Source organism: Mirounga angustirostris, unplaced genomic scaffold (genome assembly GCF_029215605.1).
Source record: "Mirounga angustirostris isolate CCGP_5_RB_7025 unplaced genomic scaffold, mMirAng1.0.hap1 SCAF_14, whole genome shotgun sequence".
In the NCBI taxonomy this organism is placed as follows: domain Eukaryota; kingdom Metazoa; phylum Chordata; class Mammalia; order Carnivora; family Phocidae; genus Mirounga; species Mirounga angustirostris.
The window spans coordinates 56686091-56696038 of record NW_026991722.1 but is presented as its reverse complement, the minus strand read 5'-3'; the positions used below and the strand labels follow the sequence as shown (position 1 = coordinate 56696038).

Here is a 9948-nt window from a genome sequence, read left to right as displayed (position 1 = left end):
TAGATTGAAGAATGTAGCATAATGGACAATCAAGTTGGCTTCCTGATACTTTATTTCAGAATTTAAGTAACCCATCCAGTTCAAGGAAAATTTGGTCAACCCCAAACCTCTCCTGCAGAGATGTAAAGACTTCCTTCTACAGCAGCCTCCTCTAGACAGGCTGCTTCTAAAGGTGAGTGAGAGCTTGCCTAGCAGGGAGAGTCACCTTTCCTCTCAAGGAAAGGAGTGGGTAAGAAAGTGGAGAGAAGTCCCTTCATTGAATAAAAGACCATGGGATGAAGTCTCCTTTGTAACATATCTAGCTTCTGGCTCCTTTAAGTCACTGAAACTTATAGTTAAATGTATGATCAACAGAAGCTGTCCACCCCCGGAGAACATAGGCAAAGGAACTAGAAAGAAATTGCTTTTTCCATTTTTTTTTCATTGTGTTCAAATATGTAACATCACATAAAATATATAACACAGTATAAAATAACATAACATAAAATTTATCATATTAACCATTGTTAAGTGTACAGTTCAGTGGTAGTAAATACTTAAGTGCATTCATTTTGTTGTGTAACCATCACAACTGTCCATCTCTAGAATCCATTTTCATCTGCAAACCTGAGACCACATATCCATTAAACAATAACTTCATATTCTCCCACAGGCACAGACCTTAGCAACCACCATTCTACTTTCTGTCTCTATGGATTTGACTATGGCAGAAGGAGATTTTAAACAATCAGTATTATCACAAATAAATCCTTGATTGGAGGATGAAACCTAGATGTGTGCCTACAGTAGGCTTTTTAACTCTAAATAATTTCAGCATTAAACTCACTCAACCACCTGCCAAGCACAGGTCCCTCCCATGCCCTTGGCTTCCCCCACAGAGGCAGCCTGGGAAAGAGGGTGCAGGTTAGTTCATTCTGTGGACAGGCGGTCACTGAAAGGTGTTCAGAAGGGCCTGAACTGAGCATGTTAATTCTTCCCTCCAGCTGTCCAGGGAGGTGTGACAAGTCTTCCCGTGGAGGTGAAGGTGGGAGAGGCCAAGAGCCTTACTCTGATGGAATCCCTCCACGGGTCCATAAGGCCAAAGAATGTCAGGAAATGTGGAGAGGACACCTAGAAATTTGAATCTCACCTTCACATTAATTACTGTCCAGCCAAAAAAAAGAAGAAGCCAGAGCCAAAGCTAGGACATGTTCGGAGGACAATGGCAATTAGCTGCAAATTATATCATGCTATCATCAAGTCATGTTCATCCATTTAATATTATAAAAAAAAACCCTGACTGCCTTAGAAGTTTATTACTGACAACTTTCATATATATGTTTGTTTCTAAGTTGACTTCCTTTTTGTATTACAGAAAGAGTAATACAAAAAGGCCAAAGAGATTGTTATCCTCCAGAGATCACTTTTTCAACCCAAAGTGAAATCAGTGGCCTGTGTCAGCCGCTGTCTAGATAAGCTATGGTAAAGCAGAAAACGGAGACCAGCTGGGAGAGGGAGGGAATGAGCCAAGCTGACTTTCCTTCTCTATTTGTAGGCCTCCTTTCCCACCAAGAGTAATGGATACCTGAAACACTCCTTCACACATCTTCTCTCCCAAAGGCATTCAAAATTGTGGCTGAAGCAAAAGCCAACAAAAGGCGCACTAGGGTAGGGCACGCTATATGGGCTCTAATGAAGCAGGCGTTAGTACTGTAAGAAGCCGTGTCCCTTTGTTTTAAAAAAACCTCTGGTTGCTTCTGTTACCAACACGCTGAGAACAGATAACCTAGGCATTTGTTTGGGTTTTGGTTAACTTAAACTGGCTGTGAATTTTTTTCTGAAAGCTTTTAAGGTCTTAAAGGTTTTTTACACCTGCCTAAGTTGGAATGCTCTAATAGTTTAAGGTTGGATATCTGACAAGCCAGCAGTTGGAGGACTGACTTCCCTGGAAAAAAGCCCAAGGACCCTAAATCTCTCAGACGATCCTTGCACAGGTATTTAATCAGCTCTCCTGAGGGTTTTTTTCTCCCCTCTATTCAGAAGATCATATTGCATTTGGCATTCCAAGAATCTTAAAAAGAATAGGTGCCTTGCTGAAGCAATGATGTAAAAAAAATATTTTACATACAAGAAAAGCTGCTCTCATGAAATCCACTCTTGCAGGCCCCTATGGTGTCACAAAAAAAGATTTTTCTGACTGGTGGTCCTTAATATAGTTCTTACACTCTTATATAGAAACAGAGGCTATTTTATCTTTAAACAGAAACCAATGCTTTTATACCTGGAACATTACCCTGGGAGAATAAGAATTCTTGCCTAAGACCTACTTTAAGAAAAACCAAGTGGAATTTGCAGCTTCTCTGCTCTTCAATGCAGATTCTGGTCTCTTCTTGAAGGATGAGACTCTGTCTGCCTCTTCGTTCAGTTCTCAGGCTGGGGAGGGAGGAGGAAGCATAATCAGATGAGCAAGCCCCCTCTGGATAGCCTTCCTCCTGCTGCCTGCTGCCTGCTGCCCATCACTCCCTTATTTTCCCTGCCTTAGACTCTGCCTCTTGTTCTTCCAGCACTTCTTAAGAAAACTCTAGAAAGCTGCAAGGGAGCTGACCCAGTAGGTCCTGCTGGCAGATGTGCATTGCCTCTGTAGGCCTGAATTTCAAAAATCTCTGAAGGCAAATCTTATTAAGCATTTTATTCTCTTTAAAAGCACTGACACATTTTGTACAATTCCCCTTCTGAAAAAGGTTATTTCACCATTAGTGGACTCTTGAAGCTGATATGTCATTCAGCTAAATAAATAAGTGATGATAGAAAGCAGGCTTAAAACACATGACTAGTAGAATCAAATTAGTAATTTGAAAACTGGCTTTTAGGGGGTTGGTCTTTGCATTTCCCTGGCCTACCAAGCAGACCAAAACTCATAAATAATTGCTGGTGACATTGTTTCACCTGCAGATGTATTTTTTTCTAGGCTTGGGTCTATTCTTTCTTTTGCAGGTAGTTAAAAGTTTTCATTTAATATGAATATTATGCTCGGAGAGTCGGTATACTTGGGTCTTACCTCCTTTCTGCTGACCTTCATGGAGGCAGGTGACCTTCGCTCTGATGAGGTGGACAAAGCATTCTACTTTCAGTAAGAAGAATGGCTTTGAAATTTCGCCAGTTTACAGGTTCTGTGAATATGTTTCCTGATTTCCAAAGTTAGGAAAGTAATATTTACACATCACAGCAGGTGTTTCAAGAGTTAAATCGTATAATACATGGAAAAGCAGTGCATAATCAAACCCAGCAACTCTCAATTCCAATAGTGAATTGGGAGTCGGTTTTCCTGTATCTAATGCTCTCTCTTGTACTTCCTCACAGGGTGACCTTGACATAGCTACTTAAACATTTTAAGCCTCAGTTTCCTCACCTTAAAAAAGGGAACCTAAAAATGAGACATTGGTAAGTAGAAATTGTTAGTGCTGTGTTAAGCTTGGGGTAGTTTTCCTTCTTTTTTTTTTTTAACGGCTTTATTGAGATATAATTCACATTGCATACAATTCTCTCATTAAAGCATGTAAGTCAGTGGTTTTCATGTATTCACAGACACATGCAACCATCAACATGGTTCATGGTTTAGAACATTTTCAGCACCTCAAAAGGAAACTCCCTACCCTTTCCTTATCACCTCTCTATTCTCTTACCCTTAACCCCCAGTCCTAATCTACTTTCTGTACCTACAGATTTTCCTGTTCTGGACATTTCTTATTAATGGAATCATATAATATGTGATCTTTTTTGTGTCTGTGTGTTCTTTCACTTAGCATAATTTAATCAAGATTCATCTAAGTTACAGCATGTATCGGTACTTTAATCTTCTTCCAGGCCAAAGAGTATTTCATTGTATGGATGTACCACTTTCAATTAACCATTCTCCACGTATCCAGTCAAACATTGGGCTGTTTCCACCTCTTGGCTATGACAAGTAACACTACTATAAACACGTGTAAAAGATTTTTATACAGACCTATGTTTTCATTTCTCTTGGATCTATACCTAAGGAGAGGGATTCCTGGGTCATATGCTATCTCTACATTTAATGGTTGAAAAAACTGCCTGACTCTTTTCCAAAAAGGCTGCACCATTTCATATTCTCACTGGCAATGTACAAAGGCTCTTGGGTGTGGAACAAGTCTCCCAGAATGTGCCACTTCAGCATGTGGATTATTTTGACTGGAAGACAATCAAGGCCCAAAAGGCTCAGGAGGAGCTTTTAACCTCCCCTTTAACTGCCTAAGAGAATTTATTTTTAAGATTTTATTTATTTATTTGACAGAGAGAGGCATAGCGACAGAGGGAACACAAGCAGGGGGAGTGGGAGAGGGAGAAGCAGGCTATCCATTGAGCAGGGAGCCTAATGTGGGGCTCGATCCCAGGACCCCAGGACCGTGATCTGAGCCGAAGGCAGACGCTTAACGACTGAGCCACCCAGGCGTTCCTATCAAGTGTTTTTATTATGAAATGGTGGTGGATTTTTGTCAAATGCTTTTTCTGCAATTATTGAGATAATCATGTGATTTTAAAAAATTCTATTGATATGATATATCACGTCAATTGATTTTCAGATGTTGAACCAATCTCACATCCTTGGGCTAAATCCTACTTGGTCATGGTGTGTAATTCTTTTTATATGCTGCTGCATTCAGTTTGCTAGTATTTTGTTGATGATTTTTGTGTCCATATTCATAAGAGATATTAGTATTTTCTTTTCCTGTGATTGCTTAGTTTGGTAATACTGGCCTTATAAAATGAGTTGGGATATATTCCCTTCTCTTCTACTTTTTGGAAGACTTTGTGAGGAATTGGTATTAATTCTTTAAATGTTTGATAGAATTCAGCAGTGAGGGGCGCCTGGGTGGCTCAGTTGTTAAGCGTCTGCCTTCGGCTCAGGTCATGATCCCAGGGTCCTGGGATCGAGCCCCGCATCGGGCTCTCTGCTCGGCCGGGAGCCTGCTTCTCCCTCTCCCACTCCCCCTGCTGTGTTCCCTCTCTAGCTGTCTGTCTCTCTCTCTGTCAAATAAATAAAATAAAAATCTTTAAAAAAAAAAAAAAAGAATTCAGCAGTGAGTCTGCTGCTGGGTGTGAGATTTTCTTTGTGGGTAGTTTTTGGTTATCAATTCAATCCCTTCACTTGTTATAGGTTTATTCAGATAGTGTATTTTTTAGTCAGTTTTAGTAGTTTTTATCTTTCAAAGAATTTGCCCATTTACTTAATTTATCTAATTTGTTACTGTACAATTGTTCATACTATTACTTTATGATCCATTAAAACAATTATGTAAGGCCAATAATAGTGTCCTCTTTTTTATTTCTGATTCTAGTAATTTGACTGCTTTCTCTCTTTTTTTTTCTTGGTTAATCTACCTAAAGGTTTGTCAATTTTTAAAATCTTTTCAAAGAGCCAGCTTTTCCTTTCATTGATTTACCCTGTTGTTTCTCTATCCTCCATTTTGTTAATTTCTGTTTTAGTCTCTATTATTTCCTGTTTGCTTTAGGATTGGTTTGCTCTTTTTTTCCAGTGTCTTAAGACAGAAGGTTAAAGTCATTGATTTGAAATCTTTTTTCTTTCTTATTATATGCATTTGCAACTATAAGTTCTCCTCTAAGCTGTGCTCTAGCTCTTCATTTCCATTAATCTCAAAGTGTTTTCCGATTTTCCTAGTGATTTCTTCATTGACCCCTTTGTTATTTAGAAGTGTGTTGTTTAATATCCACATATTTGTAAGTTTCCTAAATATTTTCTGCTATTACTTTCTAATATCATTTCACTGTGGTTGGAGAACATACTTTGTATTTTATTATGTTTACATACTATATATTATTTCTGTCCTTTAATTTGCCTTATTTTTGCTTCAGAATATTATGAAGACTACCTGAGACTGTGGACTGTTGAATCTTATTTCCCAAAGGGTTACAATGCCTGTTTTACAGACTAACATATAGTTTATCCTGGAGAATATGTCATGCTGTACTTGAGAAGAATGTATATATTCTGTTGTTAATTGGGTGGAATTTTCTATAGATGTCTGTTAGTTCTAGTTAGTTTATAGTTGTTCAGGTCTTCTATTTCCTTGTTGATCTTGTGCCTAATTTCCTATCCATTATTGAAAGTGAGATATTAAAGTCTCCAACTATTGTTGAATGGTGTGTTTCTTCTTTCAGTTATGTCAGTTGTTGGTTCATGTGTTTTGAGTCTCTGTTTTAGGTGCATATATGTATGCAATTTATATATCTTGCCAATTCATACATATCATTATAAAATGTCCATGTTTATCTCTAGTGGCATATTTTTATCTTAAAGTTAATTTTATTTGCACTCAGCATAGTGATTCCATCTTTCTTATGATTGCTGTTTGCATGATACATCTTTTTCTATCCTTTTACTTCAATCTATTTGTATATTTGAGTCTAATGTGTATGTCTTACAGATAGCATATAGTTTGATCTTACTTTTTAAAATTGAGTCTGACAATCTCTGCCTTTTGATTTAATTCTTTAATCCATTCACATTTAACATTATTATTGATGTAATTGGATTGATGTCTGCCATTTTTCTTTTTGATATTTATGTCTTATGCCTTTTTCTTCCTCTAGCCCTCCTCTACTGCTTCCTTTTATAGTAAATCAATATTTTGTAGTGTAGCACTTTAATTTGTCAGTATATTTCTTGTGTTGTTTCAGTAGTTGTGCTAGGGTTTACCATATACATCTTAATTTATAAAATGACACTGGAATGGCAGTGGCTTTGATAAGGCTCTATTTCCCTATTTTTCTGACCACCCTCAGTTGTTAAACTCTAGTAATTGTTACTGCTGTAGTGCTTTCACAATGCCCTGGTGCATAACAATTTGGCTAGTATTTTGAATCTCTTTTCAATTGCCTTTTACCACAACCTCCACTGTTCTTGAGAGCTTGTTAAGTTTAAACCTATCCATCTTTCTCCCTGCTAGGTGGGGAGCCTGCTTCTCCCTCTGCCTCTGCCTCTCTCTCTCTCTCTCTCTCTCTGACTCTCATGAATAAATAAATAAAACATTAAAAAAAAAAAGTATCCATCTTTGTTGCAAATGAAGTCAATATATTTAGGAAGAGACTGAGAGCTATGGGTTTTGCAGCCTCTTTTTCCCCTAGGCAAAATCTTTAAAACAGGAGTCTGGAGCTTGAAGTGTGGATAATGACAACCTTCACTCTGATTCTGCTTCTCCAGGAGCTGGGTGCCAGGTAGACTGAGAGGTGTGCAGAGGGGCAGCAGCCTGAGCTTCTCTCGGCTTGCTTCTCTTGTCAGGGAACCACAAGGTGAGGCAAGAGCTCTCAGGGCTCCAGAATGCTCAGCAAGCTGTGCCCAAAGTAGAACCTCCATCCCATGAATCAGAACTGTTCAGAGGAAGGGAGTCCCCACCTCTCAATCACACTTGCCTAGGACTTAGCCTCAGCAACAGGTAGTGGGGGTGTATGTGTGAGAAATACTGAGTTTCTGTCCTCTTGGGAAGAAAGCCCTCCTACTGGGAGCTGGGCGGGGAGAGACAGGCCTGCGTTCTTGGCTGCAGCAGGGAGAGGGAATGGAGAACAGTCTTGGCTCAAACACCACAGACACTCATCTTTCTTAGCAAAATTTCATGGATTTTCTTGAATCGATGTTTTCTTTATTTGCTCTTTGCCCTTAGGACAATTTGCAGAGGCTTTAAATGGGTGTCTTTCCATGGTAAGTTTTTAACAAATGATAGTTAGCCTTCCCTTTACCTCTGTTTCCTCACAAAAGATGGAAAGGATTTGGAAGCCTCTTCTAGCCAACTTTTATTTTAGTGTTTCATAATTATTAACTGCCTTAGAAAGACTTCTTTGATCATACCCTATTTTCTTATGATGCAATTAGGGATCAGCTTCCTTCTTTATACTAGGTAGAATCAAGAATACTGTAACAGATGATGAGGATAGATAATTTAATACCATCTTTCTTTCCTGTGGTCCAGAACCTTCACTATCCTCTAAGCCTTTATATTTTACCCAGTTCCTGGGAGTATTTCTAAATAAATAATGACTCAGTGTTGCTCCTGGGTCCTCTCAAAAGCAAGCTGGTTGGTTATTTATTCATAATGGCAAATTCTCAAGAATCTTAGTGAACCGTAATAACATTCCATAAGCACCTTTCGCTTACTCCACTACTATCAGATTTTTTCCAAAGTACAGTTAATACCACTTCTTTCCCACCATTCAGGCTTCTGCTGACTTATACCAACATCTGAACTTTATACTTTGGTGTATTCAAGCTGCCAATACAATTTTCCTGCACTCCTGCTTAGTGGTTTCAAGTCCTGGTCATGCTGGTCATGCTCTAGTCCTCATATCTACTTTCTGCATAAAAGCAGGGTCCCATTATTACATGATCAAGCCAGAGCTCTGAGCAATGGTACAGCATGCATAAAATCACATTAGTCATGTTCTGTGTTGAGGGTTTCTTTGGACTCCTACCAAATACTTCAAAGTCTGTAAGAGCTCAAACAGGACTGTTGTGAGTATTCCCTTTCTCACTTCCAGATTTGACAGTTTGCCATATTTTTACTTCAGAATTACATGAAGACTACTTGAACTTATGGACTGTTTAATCTTATTTCCCAGAGGGTTACAATTCAAGGGTTCATTATAATTGAGAATGGGGAAAACATAGAAAATAGATTTATGTATGGTTGGTAGAAATGTAGTCTCAGAAAACAAGTGTGATTCAGAGAATAAAAAAGAAGAGAGGAAGAGAAGAGAAAAAGAAAATATTACATCAGCTGAAAAGCTAAAATTAAAACAAAAAAACCTCTGAAATTTTACAATACTTTAAAAAATATTGCAAAGCCAAACCTCCTGTCAGATCAAAATGCAATCCCTTGTAATATATACTGCATGATTGCTAATCTCTGTTTGTGACATTTATCTTTATGAATTCATCGAGTTCATAAGGGAGAAAGGCTAAAATAGTATTGGCATTATCTTGCTTCTCTTCATGAAGAGAAATGTCAATGTCATAATAAAAATGAGGTATTTTTTACCAATACTCCTTTTATATTATATGATAAAACTACATTTTTAAAAAAATCAGCCAAGTTTTAAAATGTTCTGATTAATAAACACATAAGGAAAAATATCTTCATTTTTATTGAAAGGTAATAGCATGGATATTAAAGATTATTTCTATTTGGTTTTGGAAAATAAATTTTGGACTACAGTATGAATGTGAATATATTTGTTATTCAGGGAATTCATATCAAATGGAATACTGAGGCCATGTTGTGAAGATCTACTCAGGAGGAATTGATATAGTCTCCATGTTTTACTTCTGGTTCTCTGATAGGCTGCAGTCCACGTTTCCATATTTGCAAAGGTTGCCATCATCTTTCCCTCTTAGGCAAAGCACAATTGCCTTTCTAAGCTTGCTTGTCTGTCAAACTCTCAGCTTTCCCTGGGGTTAGAAGAGATAAATAAGTGTTTTTGGTTTCGAAAAGACTTTTCTGGTAGTCGGGAGTAAGGACCTGGAATATCTTCCCTTCTAGGTTCCGCAGGCTGCATATGTAATCAGGGACAGTGACAAGTCAATAAAAGAGTTCAAAGATGAACAGGGCCAGTGGGAGAGAGCGTAAGGTTTCTCTAGGAATGAAGAGTGGATCATTGTTCTCCAAACTGGTCCGTAATATTTGTTAAGCTGCTATTATACGTCTACTCACATTTCTGGTTATGTGTTCGTTTCTCCATTTTAGATAGTTTATGCCTTCTACAGCTCTGGATGCTCCTTGTAGAAATGAGAGAAAGAAATGGATGTAGACACAGTGACCTGCACATAATGGCAGAATCCTTCACCATGGGGCTGACTTCCAGGGGCAATCTTGCCGAAGAGCTGTTCTGACTTCAGCTAGCTGAATCTCTCACTGCTTATTAATGACCCAGATCAAA

General features: G+C 38.2%; 1 long non-coding RNA gene across 1 annotated transcript in view; it reads right to left on the bottom strand.

Annotated features, from left to right (window-relative positions):
- Positions 1 to 3016: 3016 nt before the first annotated feature.
- The window catches only part of LOC123852748 (uncharacterized), a 44014-nt gene continuing 37082 nt past the window's right edge, over positions 3017 to 9948 (bottom strand). Inside the window, exons 4-5 of the long non-coding RNA XR_006792996.3 lie at positions 9723 to 9787; positions 3017 to 3164 (exon numbers count right to left, since the gene is read on the bottom strand). This is a non-coding gene — a long non-coding RNA (uncharacterized LOC123852748). The remainder of the gene's footprint in view (positions 3165 to 9722; positions 9788 to 9948) is intronic.